Source organism: Vombatus ursinus, unplaced genomic scaffold (genome assembly GCF_900497805.2).
Source record: "Vombatus ursinus unplaced genomic scaffold, bare-nosed wombat genome assembly UNPS02014811.1, whole genome shotgun sequence".
NCBI classification, from domain to species: Eukaryota; Metazoa; Chordata; class Mammalia; order Diprotodontia; family Vombatidae; genus Vombatus; species Vombatus ursinus.
Genome location: NW_020954589.1, coordinates 9098241 through 9114759, shown reverse-complemented (window position 1 = coordinate 9114759; position 16519 = coordinate 9098241). Strand labels below are relative to the sequence as shown.

Below are 16519 nucleotides of genomic sequence, written 5' to 3'. Positions count from 1 at the left end.
CTCTTTGATCTGCATTCAAACTCCATAGTTTCTATTTCTTTGGATGTGGATGGCATTTTCCATCTCGAGCCCTTTGGAGTAGACCAAGTTTTGACAGAAGGAATTGCCCTGGAGGGAAGGAGGAAAGGATTGAGTTTCTTCCTTCCCTCCTTACCCTCCACCATTGATCAGGTGACAACTTTGTGAATTTTGAGATAGTAATATTTGGACTTCCCATCACCATCAGGAGCAGGGTCTCTATAATATCTGTGGTTGATGGCAATGTCTGTATCAGTAGCTGAGATATGCCAAGGACAAATCAGACACACTGAAGAAAGGAAGTTCTAGGGCTCCACTAGGGCACTGACCCTCAGAGCCCAGCAGAGAACTACACCCAAGGGGAAACCTCCTGAAGTCTCCCCCAAGGGAGAAACAGGCTTCCAGTAACTAGGAGCCATGAGTTACCCTTTCCACATGTGCTTTGGTCTGCCTGGGACCTTGGGTGTGTGAGAGTGTGTCCCTGGTCTGGACGAGAAAGTTTTATACTGTTCTTATTATAGTAACTTAGTAAATACCTGTTTCTAAAAGTTAATTAACTCTGGCTGGCTAATGGATAACCCAGTGGGGAGCACAATGGGTGAGGACTAGTGAGCATCAGTGCTAGAATTCACAGCTCCTCAGGATCCCTAGAACTTAGAGGGGAACAGGAGTCAACAAACTGACCTCTGGTGACCTGGCCTGCCCAGTATGAGGAGAGGATTGGGAGAGGCGGTGGGGGCCCTTACATATATATTTTTCATAAGTTTGGCAGGATTGGTTCTTGTCAATTGACAATTTTAGACCAGCAGCTTCTGGCTAATGGAATGCCATCTTCTCCTCCTCTTCTTCTGACATCTTCTTAAATATGATGAAAATATCTGTATAAACCAACACTCCGAGTAATTTAATGTCACCAACAGCCTTTTCTAAGAGTCATTAAAAGGAGTCAGTTTCCAGAAATCCCTTGGGTCAGAGCTCAAATTGATAGAATCTCACTGGACAAATGAAGGCTGTCTTCTTATTTTTCTCCACCTTGTGGGGAGCTGATATCACCCAATACACAAGTAACCTCCAGGGACTGTCACATGGTATTGCAGGTTCAAACCTTCATATGTAAAAGAAATCCTGGGTATGAGAAGTGTGGAAAAGCATTAAGTTATAACTCAGTTTTTACTTTCCATCAGAGTCCACGCAAGAGAGAAATGCTATGAATGTAAACAGTGGTAAAGCCTTTACTAGAAATATAGTTCATATTAGTCATTTCAGAATCCACATGAGGGAAATCCCATGAGTGGAAGGAATGTGAGAAAGCCTTCACTAGAGGAATAGAATCCTTATATAGATAGATCAGCAGAGAATTCACATAGGGAGAAAATTATGAATGACAGACATGTGGGAAAGCCTCCAACAACAGTGTTGAGACTTTAATTAAGTGTTACAATTGTGAGAAAGCATTCAGATATATTACAGGTAATCTGCATCAGAGAATTCACTGTGGGAGAAAAGCCTTATGAACATGCTAAGTGTGAACCTCTTGAATTCACAACTTAACATAATGCTAACCATATGAGAAGGAAAGTTTTTGAGATTATTTGGAATGTGTAATTATTTTTTTTTAAGGCAATTGGGGTTTAGTGACTTGCCCAGGGTCACACAGCTAGTAAGTGTCAAGTGTTTGGTCTGAGGCCGGATTTGAACTCAGGTCCTCCAGACTTTAGGGCCGGTGCTCTATCCACTGTGCCACCTAGCTGCCCCTGGAATGTGTAATAATTAAGAAAAATTATCAAAATAATCTTTCTTGTCACTGCCTTGCTCAAAAACTTCAATAGTTCTATCTTGCCTACAGGTTAACACCTTCATCATCATCATCGTCATCAACAACAGCTAGCATTTCTATAGTTCTTTAAGGTTTGCAAAGGGCTTCACAGATATCTCACTTTATCTTCACAACATCCCTGGGAAATAGGTGCTGTTAATTTTTTTTTTACAGATGAGGAAACTGAGGCAGATAAGAGGTTAAGCAGCTTGTCCAGGGTTACAGAGCTAGGAAGTGTCTGGAGCTGGATTTGAATGTAGATCTTCTTGACTCTGGATCCAATGCTCTATCTACTGTGCTAGTTACGGACAGAGTCCTTGGCCTGCCATTTAAGGCCAAGTTTGGCTCCATACTGTCTTTTTAGTCTTATTTCACATTCCTCTGCTTAACATACACTGTGTTCCTCCCAAACTGGGTTCCCGGAACTTAACTATTACATTGCCCTCCATGCATTCCCACAGGCCATCCTCCATACCTGGAGTGTACTTCCTCCTCATCTAATTGTTAAGATAACATAAGATAACATAGGATAACATAAGATAATATAACATAAGAAAAGTCCCATTACTCATAGGAGATTTGAGTCATGAGATAATGTTTGTAAAGTGCTTAGAATAGTGCCGGGAACACAGAAGGAACTTAATAAGTGCTTGTTCCTTCCCCTCCCCCACTTGTGCACAGGGACAGTTGGGTCATCTGGGTTACTTTCCTTCTTATAATAAAGAAGATTGTTAATCCCTTCTTCCATCTTGGCCCTATCCTATCTGGAATCAGTTATTAATTAATTAATTAATTAAGGAATCTGTTATCGTTACTACATGAAGGGAGAAAGAGTCACTCACTTCTTCAGGTCACTTTTCCAAAAATTCTGCCAAAGATTCAGACTAGGGCAGCTAGGTGTATAGCAGACAGTGTAGAGGGCACTGGGCCTGGAGTCAGGAAGACCTGAGTTCAAATGCAGTCTCAGATACTTACTAGTTGTGTGACCCTGGGGAAGTCACTTGACCCTGTTTGCCTCAGTTTTCTCATCTATAAAAGGAGCTGAAGGATGAAATGGCATACCACTCCAGTATCTTTGTGAAGGAATCCCCTAAATGGGGTCATGAAGAGTCAGTCATGACTGAAACAACCAAACAACAAAAGATTCAGAATAAAATTAGTATCCCATGCTAGCTTTGACCTTAAATTTTACCTCTCTAGTAACCAGGCCAATTGTCTGTAGTGTATAAACCTACCTCTGGCCTAGGCCTGAATCCAATCATGCAATAAGCATTTGAGAGACTGTTATAGGGGAGCTAGGTGGCACAGTAGATACAGCACTGGCCCTGGAGTCAGGAGGACCTGAGTTCAAATATGAACTCAGACACATAACACTCACCAGTTGTGTGACTCTGGGCAAGTTACTTAACCCCAATTGCCTTGAAAAAAAAAAAAGAAAAAAGTTAATAAGGATTAATAAATCAATCAGCAAATATTTATAAAGTGTCTACATTTTTTTTTTTGGTAAGTACTATTTGCCAAGCAGTAGAGATGTAAATAGAAAATTGAAACATTCCCTGACCTCAAGGAACTTATATTCTTATAGGAGAATAGATAGATAGATTGGGTGGTGCCATCAACAGAAAAAAGACAGTTGGGTAGGAGGGAGATGACGAATCTCCTTTTGGAGATATTCTATGAGAGGCGCCAATGGGATACCAAGATGGAAAATGTCCAGAAAGCAGCTGGAAACACAGGGCTAGAACTCAAGAGAGATTGAGATTGGTTTGGAAGTTGTTGCACAAAGGCGATCACAGGAGCTCTGAAAGGGAATGGGATTGCCAAAGAAAAGATTGTAGAAAGAGATGGGAAGAGGAATGAGGACCCAGCCATGGGAGACATCCATGCTTAGGGTGGGGGATGGGCAGGCAAAGGAAACTGAAAGGAATAGTTAGACAGGAGGAAGAAATTAGAAGGATCAGTGTCACAGAAGCCAGCGAAGGTAACAATATTTAGAAGTTGGGATAGTAGATTTAGTTATGTATTTACTAATTTATGTAAATTAATTTATTTGCACCTACTATGTATAAATAGGGGGCAGTTTATGTAGATGAAATCTGCTTTAGATGGACAACAAGAGCAGTTTTATACAGAAAAGGATCAGTCAGTCAGAAAGCATTTCGTAAGCATTTATTATGTGCCAGGCACTTTGCTAGGTGCTGGAATACAGAATCTGCCTTCAAAGAACTTATATTTTCACCTGAGAGACAATGTGCACATATACAGGTACATATAAAACACATACGGTATAGATAGAAGGTAATCCTGGAGGGAATGAAAGACCCTAGTTGGGGAGAGGAACCGAGAAAGGGCCTATGATCTTGAACTTGGTATGTCTTGAAGGAAACCAGGGATTCCAAAAGACTGAGCTAAGGAGAGAATGTAGTCCAGGCATGGTGGACAGCCAGTGCAAAGGCAGGGACATGGGAGAGGGGCTTTCTTGACTTAAAGTGGAATATCTGAAAAGAACAGCGTGCAGATCTAGAGTGTAGAAGGTGAGGAGGCAAGGTGTCTGGGGAACTTTTTACAGATCAGCAGCCCCAACCCATATCATTAGCTTGCCACAGCCAACAGATTCTTGACACCTGGGTGTCTGGCTCCACCTATTCTCTGGCACTGTTCGGGTGGGGCTCTGGTTTGTTCTCTCCCCTTTAGATCCCTTTTTTCTCTCTCAGGTCCTCACTGTGCTGGAGAAGCTAGGGGAGGGAGCAGTCAGTTCAGCCCACATTTACTGCCGACTACTTCCCACTTCCTGGAATGGAGAAAATCTTGAGATGGGAGCAATGGTTTTCTGGTAAATGTTTAACAACAAGATTTCCAGGGGGAAGGGGAATGTGCATATAAACATACTTTTAAGTTTAATCTGCACACATGGCTAATATGGAAATATGTTTTTCATGACTTCACATATACAATCAATATTATATTGCTTGCCTTCTCAAGGAGGGGGAAAGGATGGGAGGGAGGGAAAGAATCTGGAATTTAGAATTTTTAAAAATTTTACATGTAAGTAGGAAATATTTAATGAAATAAATAAAAATACATTTAAAAAAGTTTAATCTGCATTATTAACATTTTCTCCATCACTTTCTTAAGTCTAGATAATAAAAAAAATAATAAATCAAGCCTGATTTGCAGTGTTTGTTGATTTCTGAGGTGTAAATGTTCACACTGAAAATTTAACAATCATCGCCAGATGAGTTGGTTTGTGCTTCTTCCAACACACTCTTAGATAGGAAGGATGAAGACTCATCTCTTGCTATTCCCATTCAGATATAACACTCTGATGAATGGGGACAGGGCCTTGTGAGACCCTATATCCCACTGTACCCCATCCTTACTTCCGCAGGGTATCCAGTGAGGCCCTCCTTAACCCACTCCTGATACCAGGCAACATTTTCTCTTCCCTACATCCTCTAGGGTTGCAGAGATGGAGGCTCACTCCCAACTCCAAATCCATGCTTCAGAGAAGGAGCCCCACTCTAATTTCAGAACAGGTATATAGACTGGAGCAAAGCAAGTCCAAACCTTCCTTCCTGGATGCCCCCTCCCCTCTGGTAGCACCCTAGTTTTGTGGTCCCCTGGCCTTTGCTGCCCTCTAGTGTTGACATGGACATATGCAGAAACACAGAAGCTCAAAGAAACTATATTCCAACTTCCTTGTTTTACAGATGAGGAAACTGAGGCCCAGAGAAATGACTTGCTCAAAATCATCAGCCAGGTAAATAGCTGAGCTAGGACTACAACCCAGGTTGCCTTACTCCAATTCCTTTGTTCTTTCCACTGTACCATACTTTAACCCTCTTTCTTCAAGCCACTTCCATCAGACTCTTTCCCCCTCCCTCTAACTCTCTGCTCTTTCTTAATTATGATCACTATAATATATCTCCTAAATGTCCTTTGCACTCCTCACCTTTCTTCCCTTGGTCCCTGTCTTCAGCCATATTTGGAGGCTTTGTGGGTAAGATGAGAGAAAGGGGCTTTTTAGAGTTAACCATTCCCCAATCTTGGTTCCTGTCCCCAGTGTTGAGTAAGGGTTGTTCAGCTGACATCCCCCAAATCTCCCCACTGTTCAAGTCCATTCCATCCTATTTCATCCCATTCCATCCTATTATATTCCATAACCTTTCCATTCATAGAATTTCAGGTTAGAAAGTCAAAGGACAGATGAGGAAACTCAAATCCAGAGGAGGGAGAGTGACTTCCCCAAGGTTAAAGCTATTCAGTGGTCCATGCCATTCAACATTCCATCACCATCCTATTCGAGCCTATTCCATCCATCTCTTGACTTAGCTATATAGGAAATTATGTACTATCTATGAACTCATGGGAGTGTAATCTCCCTCCAACATTACAGATTGCAATATATTCATGCCTACCCTTTCTGTGTGACGTTTATGCCTTTCTGACAATCTGAAATGCAATCAGTCCAACCTGCTGGAATCCCTTCTCTTGTTTTCTTGTCAGTTGCATGCCTAGTGGGAGGGGCACCTGAATTCCTTCCCTCCTTTCCCATAGCCAGATGATGTAATCACTGAAAGTGAAGGGCATACAACTTGGTATTGATGCTAATAAAATGCAAAGATATGTCATTCTTTAAAAAAAAAAAAAGAAGTGAAGTTCTGGGATTGAAGGGCAGATGGACCTTGGCTAGGAAAGATTGGCCACGCCCCCTGGAGACTGTGGTAGGCTACTAAGTATTTAACAAGCGGCTTGCCCTCAAAAATGTATATAGGACACACTTTTAAGTTTAATCTGCCCTATTAACATTTTCTCCAACACTTTCTTAAGTCTAGACAAGTTAATTTCCTTCATGCTTAAAATTTAACGTTTGGCTCAGGATTAGAGCTGGCTGCAATAGACCCTTGCCTGGAGGCCTTTTTAAAATTAATTCTACTAAGCCCAGTTTAGAAGTTTGAAGCAATTGTTTCAGAGAAAAGTTTTATGGAGTGTGACTCTCTGCACTTTTACCAAAGAACTTTCTCTCCTTCCCCATGTTAACACCGCTTCTCCCCCCACCCCCTCCATTCCCATGAGCCATGCCATCCCACAGCAGAGCTGCTTGTCCAGTGGGAGACACTACTCCCAGCAGGAAGCAGAAACACGCTCTTCAGACAGACATGGCAGCATTCAAGGCAATAAACAAGTATCAAGTCTGGCAGCAGAGAAAAGAACTGAATATAGATTCAAGAGAGAGCTAACCCCAGCAGTCAAGAATTGAGCTACAGAGAGGAGCAGCATCGGGAAGCCCAAATGAATGGCTCTCAGCAGAAATGCTGTGCCTCTGGGGCAGGAGGTGAAGTGTAGGGGCTCCACAAGAAGAGAAACAACATTGGGCTTTGCAGTACTGAAAGCATGAGTTATTCTGGCCATCTGTATCACCATATATGTACCTCACCACCAGGGTACTCTTATGTTTATATACACTTTTCCCATTGACGTTATATGTATTTTGAGGAGAGCATTTGTTGTTTAGTTGCTTTCCATTCACGTCTGACTCTTCATGAGCCCTTTTGGGGTTTTCTCGGCAAAGATACTGCAGTGATTTGCCATTTCCTTCTCCAGCTCGTTTACAGATAAGAAAACAGAGGCAAACAGGGTTAAGTGACTTGCCCAAGGTCACACAGCTAGTAAGTGTTGGATTTGAACTCAGGAAAATTTTTCCTGACTCCTAACCTGGCACTCTATCCACTGCCACCCCCTAAATCGCCCTGGGGAGAGGATGTCTCAAGGTTTATCGGGGTAATGTTCTATAGTACTGCTCTTACTATACCATCCTAGTTAATGCTTTTGCTATGAGCTAACTGTGTCTCCTTGCTATCTATTAAAGATAAGCCCACCAGTGAGAAACCCTAGGCTAAAGTTTTGTGAGTGGAGGCCCACAGTGTACTCTTTGACCTTAGGGTTGAAGTTGTCCCTGCAGGAGACCCAGTGTGCAAGTTCAGGTTGGGGGTGGTAGCTCTAGGACAGAGGAACTACACATGGATACTTCTGGAGCATGAAGAGTCAGTCAATAAACATTTGAGTTTCTGCAGTGTGCTAGGTGCTGTGTTGAGTACCGGGAATACAGATACAAAAAACAGTCCCTGCTCTCAAAGAGCTTACAATCCACACAGAAGGAAGCCGGAAAGTGAGAGGGGGGAGAGAAGGAAAGATACTCAGAATTCTAAAGGAGGGCAGCTAGGTGGGAAATGAAAAGATGGCCATCCTCAGAACTCTCCTTAAATGGAAATTTTTGGAGGAGCTCCCAGCTCCACCTTCTAATCTGAGAGGTGTCTCCTTTGTTGTTTCTTCTGTCATTCTTCATTCATCATGTGTTACAATTTTGTAAAAATTTGTTATGTGTTACAATTGTGTAACATGTTTGTGCTTTTAAGCACAATAAAGTTTTATGACCATCTACAATGTCTTGGACAAAATAATAATGATATTTACAGAGATTTGAGTATTGTTTAAATTTTATTTTAAATTATTTTGAAATTATTATTAAAATCTTCCTCCTCTACCTTCACTTTTTTTCATTATTTCTATAGATTTGTGCCTAGTATACAACGATTGATCAATTTCAACTTAACGTCATTCAATTTACTTAACAATACTATAAAAAAATTGACTGAAATAACACATTTTATTCATTACAGTGACTATAATAATAATTAGCACTTATATGATACCTACTATGTGTCAAGCACTGTGCTAAGAGCTTTGCAAACATTATCTCATTTGATCCTTAAAACAACCTTGAGAGGTGGGTGCTATTATTATCCCCAATTTACAGATGAAGAAACTGAGGCAAAGAGAGGTTAAGCGATTTGCCTAAGAGTCACACAGCTAGTAAGTCTCTATGGCTTGATAGGAACTTAGGACTATAGGACCTGACTCCAGGTCTAGGCTCTATCCACTATACCACCTAGCTGTCCTATATATTATAGTGTGAGGTACTAATTTTATCAGCTAATAGTACTGACTTCCACTTGTGTGTAAACTTCTTTGGCCCATGCTTCATCACAGAACAGAGGTGACCCTGGGTTATGTCAGTGGAATGCATATTCTATTTTTTTTTTCAGGCAATCAAGGTTAAGTGATTTGCCCAGGGTCACACAGCTAGAAAGTGTTAAGTCACATTTGAACTCAGGTCCTCTTGACTCCAGAGCCTGTGTTCTATCCACTTTACCACCTAACTGCCCAAATGCTTGTGTACATTTAGTCAAGGATCAAACCTCAGTCTAAGCCACTGCATATACACATCAGAACAAAAATATAAGTCATGAAAAAAAAATGCTCAGGGGCTTCCTTACCATAAGGAAATAATTGACAATGTTAAACTGTTTTACATACTAAACATCATAAATGGCAAAACCAGCATTTTATTTTACTGATTTTATTCATTTCCTTTTAAAAACACAACTATTGTTCAATATAGGTAGCTAGGTGGTGTGGTGGGTGGAGTACTGGGCTTGGAATCAGGAAGAATCATCTTCCTGAGTTCAAATCTGACCTCAGATACTTAACTAGCTGTGTGACCTTGGGCAAGTCACTTAACCTTGTTTGCTTCAGTTCCTCATCTGTAAAATGAACTGGAGAAGGAAATGGCAAACCACTACAGACTCTGTCAAGAAAACTCCAAAATAGGGTCATGAAGAATCAGACAGGACTGAAACAACTGAACAACAAAAATAGTTGAATATTACACCAAAACAAAAGCATTTTGGGGGGGCGAGAAGGGAAAGAGGGAAGGAGAAGAAAATTTGGAACTCAAAACCTTATAAAAGTGAATGCTGAAAACTAAAATAAATAAATTTTTTAAAAAAGATGATTGAAGTCCTCTACTCATTCACTATTGCATTAAAAAAGCCAGTGTTACAATAAAGAGTATTCACTGGCCCCCATTAAGAGGTTTGATGCAGAACACTGCCTCTAGGAGAATGTTCATCATCCTTTTGAGGTTCTCCATCATAACGACATCTTCCATCTTGAGATGAGTCTAAGTCCAGCATTTCTACTCCATCCATTTCTTCAGTCTCCTCTACTTCTTTTCTTTCAAGCAGTCACTTTTCCAACAAAGATAGCTTATCCGATGAAAGAAAGCCTTCTCTTGGAAGATTAAATTAAATTAATACAATCTCTTTTCCGTAAGACTGGTGAAAAATTGGCATGCCTTCATTCAGGGCACATTTGCTATCTCCATGTTTGACAATCTAACTAGAATGATGAGATGAAATGACTATGGTTACTATTGTCAAAATTTGATATTAGCTTCTGCAAATCACACGATACTTCAACTAACTGGATATCCATACTAATGAAAAATCCTTACTTCATTGTGTGAATATAGCATTGTCATTTTGATCCAAAACAATGATAATATTGCCTGGCTCCTGGTCACCTTCACCATGGAATATTATCTTCTGACCATCTTTCATGCTTTTGTCAATACAAACCTCCAGAGTTCTTTCTCCTAAACAATTTTCCTTCCATTGCAGCTTTTACATCTAGCTTAAGAGATGATTCATTGCTCATACCCTTGGCATTCCATGCAAACTGATTGAATCTGCTGAACCATTTCAGGCACTATAGGATGAATTTTTATTTGCATTCCAGTCTCTCTGCAACTGGGACAGCATTCTACAGCTCCTTTCTCATCAACTCGTCCTTCATGTTGATCAAAATTTATATTCTTTTGAAAAGCCAGTTTTCTTATTGCACCATTATATAAATTTTCTAAGGTCACCAACAACTGATGAACAACATTTTTATCTCTCCATTCCCTTTGCATTCTTCTGCCTCCTCCAAAAACATTCTAGAGATATTCTCTGTTGAAGAACCAAAACAACCACTAGAACCACCCTCTTGGATGGCTTGTTCTCCACATTTGTTGTATAAGTCCCTTTTCTTTGAATTAGAAAGCACTTCATAAGCTTGAGAAATCTATTAGAACTTTTCTCCTTCATTTGGATTCCTGTATGGGTGATATTTCCAGGCTAGATTCCTATATGCCTTTTTTAGTTCTTTCTGGGAGGGATTGAGTTTTGCCCCTAAAACATCATAATAAATCATTTCCTTCATCATCTTCTATAGCCAGGGAACAACATAGTTGTCAAAATGCCCACCTCTTGGGGTGTGAAAGGAGACTGCCCAGGAGCCCATGGTTTGGGATGTTCGAGAGAGGATGAAGAATAAGAAAGGAATACCATCGTCTTAACACATGCACTACTTGTTATTGTTTTTGTTGTAATATTCAATGATAGTTGTATTTTTTAAAAGGAGGAAAAAGAAGGGGTGGGGGTGGAATGGAGCAAGTTCATGTGCAAGAAGCTTGGGCAGGCAGTGTTGACCTCTGCTTCTCTATGAGTATTCTGGAAAGTTCCTTGCCATTTCATTTAGTATCCCAGGATGATGTTTATCTGGACCTGATTTCTTGAACCCTAAAGGGTATTTAAGTGTTCTCTTATTATTTCCTTTCTTATAAAAGGTTTTCAACATTTTAAATATTTTTGTTCTGTTCTTTCCTGTACAAATATTATTCTCCTTGGAAGAGAAAATAGAGGTCAGATTAGAGTCGAATAGTTCTGCCTTCTTTTCCTATCAGTTATTATCATCCCATCCACCCTAAGCCACAGTCTTGCCCCTTTTTTCATCCTTCTCTTTTCCCCACTATAGCTTTAAATAGCTTTGTTGTTCTTAGTTTTTCTCATCAGACCTAGCTCACCCTGAGCTTTGGCATTCCTGACACTATCTTCATATAATTTTGCCATGCTTTTTTGTTAATCCTCCATTACGTCCCCTTGTTTCCATCTTCTGTATTTGCCCTTTAAAGCTCCAAACTGATTCATGAATTTTTTGTGCATTCATAATTGATCTCTTTAGGTAATTGTTTCTCATTGGAAGGCTTTCTCTTTGTGTCTTCAAAATTTCATTTTTGAGGACTTCTTATCTCTTCAGAACTGACTTCCCTTACAGAATTTTTAGGACATGGGATAATACTTGGCCTTTCCCTGAAACTTTTGGAATCTGTTGTCCTCAGACCGAACACGTAATGGACTACATTCTGCTTTTTGACTCCTCTAACGTAAGCTCTAAGGAAGAGTGGTTGCTTCTCCCCAAGGTTCAATAATTTCTACTTCAGTCCCTTGAGACTCTATTCTGGGCCTTCCTCTTCCCTTTTTACACTCTCTCAGAGATCTTACCAGTTTTCCTGCCTTCATTATCTTATCTATACAGATAACTTACAAATCCAGCTCTGGTCTCTCTTCTGAACTCTAATCCTGAATCACCAACTGCCTGTTAAAAGGTGTCTCAAATTCAACAAGTCTGAAATAGAACTCTTTTTTTTCCCTCAGAACGCATTGTTTCCAAATCACTATTCTTCCAGTTAACCAGATTTGCAAACTTGGAGTCATCCTTGTTCCTTTCTTCTCCCTCACTCCCACATTCAACAGGTTGCCAAGCATTATTGATTATTATCTCAATCAAAGATTAGAGGCAGCTAGGTGGTGCAGTGCGTACAGTGCTAGACTTGGAGTCAGGAAGGTCTGAGTTTGAATCCTGCTTCACATACTTACTAGGTGTGTGATCCTGTGTAAGTTGATTCACTTCTGTATGCCTCAGTTTCTCCATATGTAAAATGGAGATAATAATAGCACCTACCTCCCAGGGTTTTTGTAATGATAAATTGAAATAACAGCTATAAAGTCTGGTATACTAGCTATTGTTACTTGTTATCTCAGCATCACAACCATCCCCTTTTCCTCTCAAAGCATAAATGTTTACATTGAAAATATAACAATTGCACATAAAAGAGGTAAGAAAAAGCTTTTACAGTGGAGAGGAAGAGGAGGGAGGTGAGAGGGAATGAGTGAGTCTTACTCTCATTGGATTTGGCTTAAGGAGGGAATAACAATAACACTCAATTGGGTATGGAAATCTATTTTACCCTACAGGAATATAGGGGGGAAGGGGATAAGAGAGAGGGGGATGATAGAAGGGAAGGCAGATATGGGAAGACGGTAATCAGAAGCAAACACTTTTGAGGAGGGACAGGGTCAAAGGAGAGAACAGAATAAACGGGGAGCAGGATAGGATGGAGAGAAATATAGTTAGTGTTTCATGTAACTATTATGGAAGTGTTTTGCATGACTACACATGTATAACCTATATCGAATTGCTTGCCTTCTCAGTGGGGGGGTGGGGGGGGGAGAAGACAATTTGGAACTCAAGGTTGTAAAAATGAATGTTAAAAACTTCTAACATGCAACTGGAAAATAAGATATTCAGGCAATGGGGTATAGAAATCAATCCTGCCCTGTAGGAAAATAGAAGGGGAAGGGGATAAGGCAGAAGTATGATAGAAGGGAGAACAGATTAGGGGAAGGGGTATTCGGAATACATGCTGTTGGAGTGGGGGGAGGGGAGTGATGGGGAGAAAATTTGGAACTCAAAATCTTGTGGAAGTGAATGTTGAAAACCAAAACCAAATAAATTAATTAAAAATATATATAACAATTGGTGCACAATGAGCCAGTATTAGCTGGCTCCAGCATGCCCCTGTTATCATATCATATCATATCCTGTTATCATATGTGTAGTACACCATTCTGGGTTCACTCACCAAAATCACATCACGACAAGCAGACTGGGTCCCCAGGGGGTGACTGCTAATACTTGAGTGGTAGCCCTGTAGGTGGCTAACCTCCTAACACTAGCTTGTAAGCCCCTACCAATACATGTCTCTTTAATAATCACCCAATAGACTTAACCAGTTCTTTTAGCAAAGGCATTTATATAAACAACATAGCAAGAACAGTAGTTACAAAGTATTTCATCCCAAACTAGGGCATATTCTTTCATAAATACACACAGAGCTTATGGGGGGAAGCATGGAAATGAACCCAAGGTAATGTGGTAGTGAAGCACACATGTAGGGAAGACAGGTAGCCAGGCAATTCACAATTCCAGAACTACAAGACCTTGAGATCCCTTCTTTTTCCTGAGGGTCCTTCTAGAAGTCCACTATAGGGTATGGTATCAGAATTTGGACAAGTTGCTCCACTGCTCCCTGGTCTGGTTCCTCACAGTGCATAACACCTTGACTGGATGGGTGGCTTAACTGGGCTTTCTTCTGGTAGATTGCATTATCTCGGCTAGATGGGTTAGTTTACTAGGGCTGGATCAATTGGGTTCTTACCTACTGCTCTGGGTCCCGGGCTCTCAGTCTTATATTTAAGCAGAAGGTTCTAGCAGATTAATAAGGTTGAGGAAGAGAAAAGAAGACTGCTTTCATCTTCCCAGCTGAATTTTACCAGTTGGATCATATGTCCCCAGGCATCCTGAGGACACTTGCAGGTTGCAAAGACAATTGGGGAAAGTAGTCAGAAAAATTAACCATCTGGAAGTCTTGGTGTGCCTAGATGACCTTGTCTTCGAAAAGACACTGGAAGAACATGAGGAGAGATGCCAAAGCTAGTAGTATCTTATTTCAGGACTGCTGCTCATTCAGTTACATGTGCTAAAGTGAAGAAACACCAAGCCAAAAGAGCATCCAGAAACTTGAGGTCCACTCTTGGGCTCTTCTAAACCAAACTGCCATACTCGCAGTTTCGATTGCTGTGGAGTGGGGGAGGGGAGCAAGATTCCTTCCTCCCTCCTCACCCCCACTAGAAATCTGAGGGAAAGTTCAAAGAGTCCCACCACTCTTAAGAGATAGGAAGAGAGCGCAATAGCAGAAAGTGTCTCTCCTTAGATCTACTGAGATGGAAGCCATTTGTCTTAGGGATGACCCCCCCCCCCACCATGGAGATCAAAGGACCACCCAAAAACATCTATTTTTGCTTGCCCTTCAGCAAGAAACACATATGCCACTGGAAGTGATCTGATCGTGAAGGAAGAAACCAGGGTAGAAAGATCAGCTCCATTGGGAAGTGCCCCAGATAGAGCTAGGGATGGGGTCGAGAGTAGATTGCCCTGATTTTCTCTATTACTGTATTTACTTATCTGTATGCAGATACATCCCCTCAGCAGGATGTAAATTCCTTGAGAGTAAGGACTGATTTATTTCTATTTATTTATTTATAATTATTTTATATAATTATTACTTATTGTATTATCAGTGCCTTCACGTAGTAGGAACCTAATAAATATTTGTTGGATTTGAATTTTGTATTTAAAATTAGTTATATTAATTATTTAATGAGTGGAATCTAAAAAGAGAAAAATGAAAGAAAATCTAACAAAGAAACCAAGCATTGGAGATAGAGATGAGTGCTGGTGGGGTGCAATCATGCCCAGAAAGGGGGTAGCCCATTCCTTAGAGAGTGCATTCTGCACTGCTGTGGCACAGCCATCAACCTCCAACTCTTGACTTTCCAACCCTAGGGAAGAAGAGGGGATTGGGGGAACATTGTGTGTGTGTGTGTGTGAGAACAGAAGGCAGATCTTAGGGGAGGAGCAAGCAATCACGACAGGACACTAGAGACAATGGAGCTGGGTAAGACAGGGAAGTAAGATGGCCATACAATCATGCTACGTCATGGATGTAGCAGCCAAGAGATCATCACTGAAGGAAGACGATCTCCTTGGATATTGGTGACTTTGAGAAAAACTATGGTTGACCTACCCTAGTTATAGCTCTACACCATCTTGACTCATTCAATAAATATTTATTGTGTCTAGAATGTTTAGGGCACAGTTTAGTAACCCCATGTTATGAGGACAGTCCTGAGCCTAGCAGGGAAACATGCCTGATATGATCACCTCGTGTACATGTCCATAGGCACATTGGTGTGGGGAAAGGTATGCTATTAAGCAGATGAGTTTGTGGACCTCTGCATGTGGTTCCTTGCACAATACTATATAAACACTATAGGGAAGGGATAGAAGAAAGCTGAGCTCTGGGAGCTTACAGTCTACATAGGAAGACAAAATGCACAAGAGAGACTGGAGAGTAGTCACAAGTTAACCACAAGTTAACAGGGCAGAATCTTATTGTAGTGAACCAACCAACAACTTTGACACGTTGACATCAATTTTATTTGATTGATTTGCATCCAAAGGACGACAGTGGACAGAGGGAGATGATGTCAGAGGCATCTGTGTTAATTGCTGGGATATATAATCAATTAATCCACATTTATTAAACACCTAATATGTACTAATCATTGTGCTAAGCACTAATAACAATAATAAATGTTTATTGACTGACTGATTAAAAGAACTGTATACAAATATGTCTATACCTAATAGCTAGGGCAGCTAGGAAGCACAGTGGATAGCGTGCTGTGCCTGGAGTCAGGAGGACTCATTTTTCTGAGTTCAAATCTAGCCTCAGACACTTACTAGCTATGTGATGCTGGGCAAGTCACTTAACTGTTTGCCTTCATTTCCTTAACTATAAAATGAGCTAGAGAAGGAAATGGCAAACCACTTCAGTATGTCTGCCAAGAATATCCCAAATGAGGTCACGAAGAGTCAGACACGACTGAAAAACGATTGAACAACAACAAAAGGAACTTATATTTTATTCTAGAGGCATTAGAAAGTCATTGAAGCTTATTGAGCCAGAAGCAACATGGCCAGAGCTTCACTTTAAGAATACACTTTGTTGGGGGCAGCTAGGTGGTACAGTGGATAGAGCACTGGCCCTGGAGTCAA

At 40.7% G+C, this 16519-nt stretch overlaps 1 pseudogene; it reads right to left on the bottom strand.

The window, feature by feature from the left end:
- Positions 1–9762: 9762 nt before the first annotated feature.
- On the bottom strand, positions 9763–10942 carry LOC114053298 (annotated as a pseudogene).
- Between the last annotated feature and the right edge of the window lie 5577 nt (positions 10943–16519).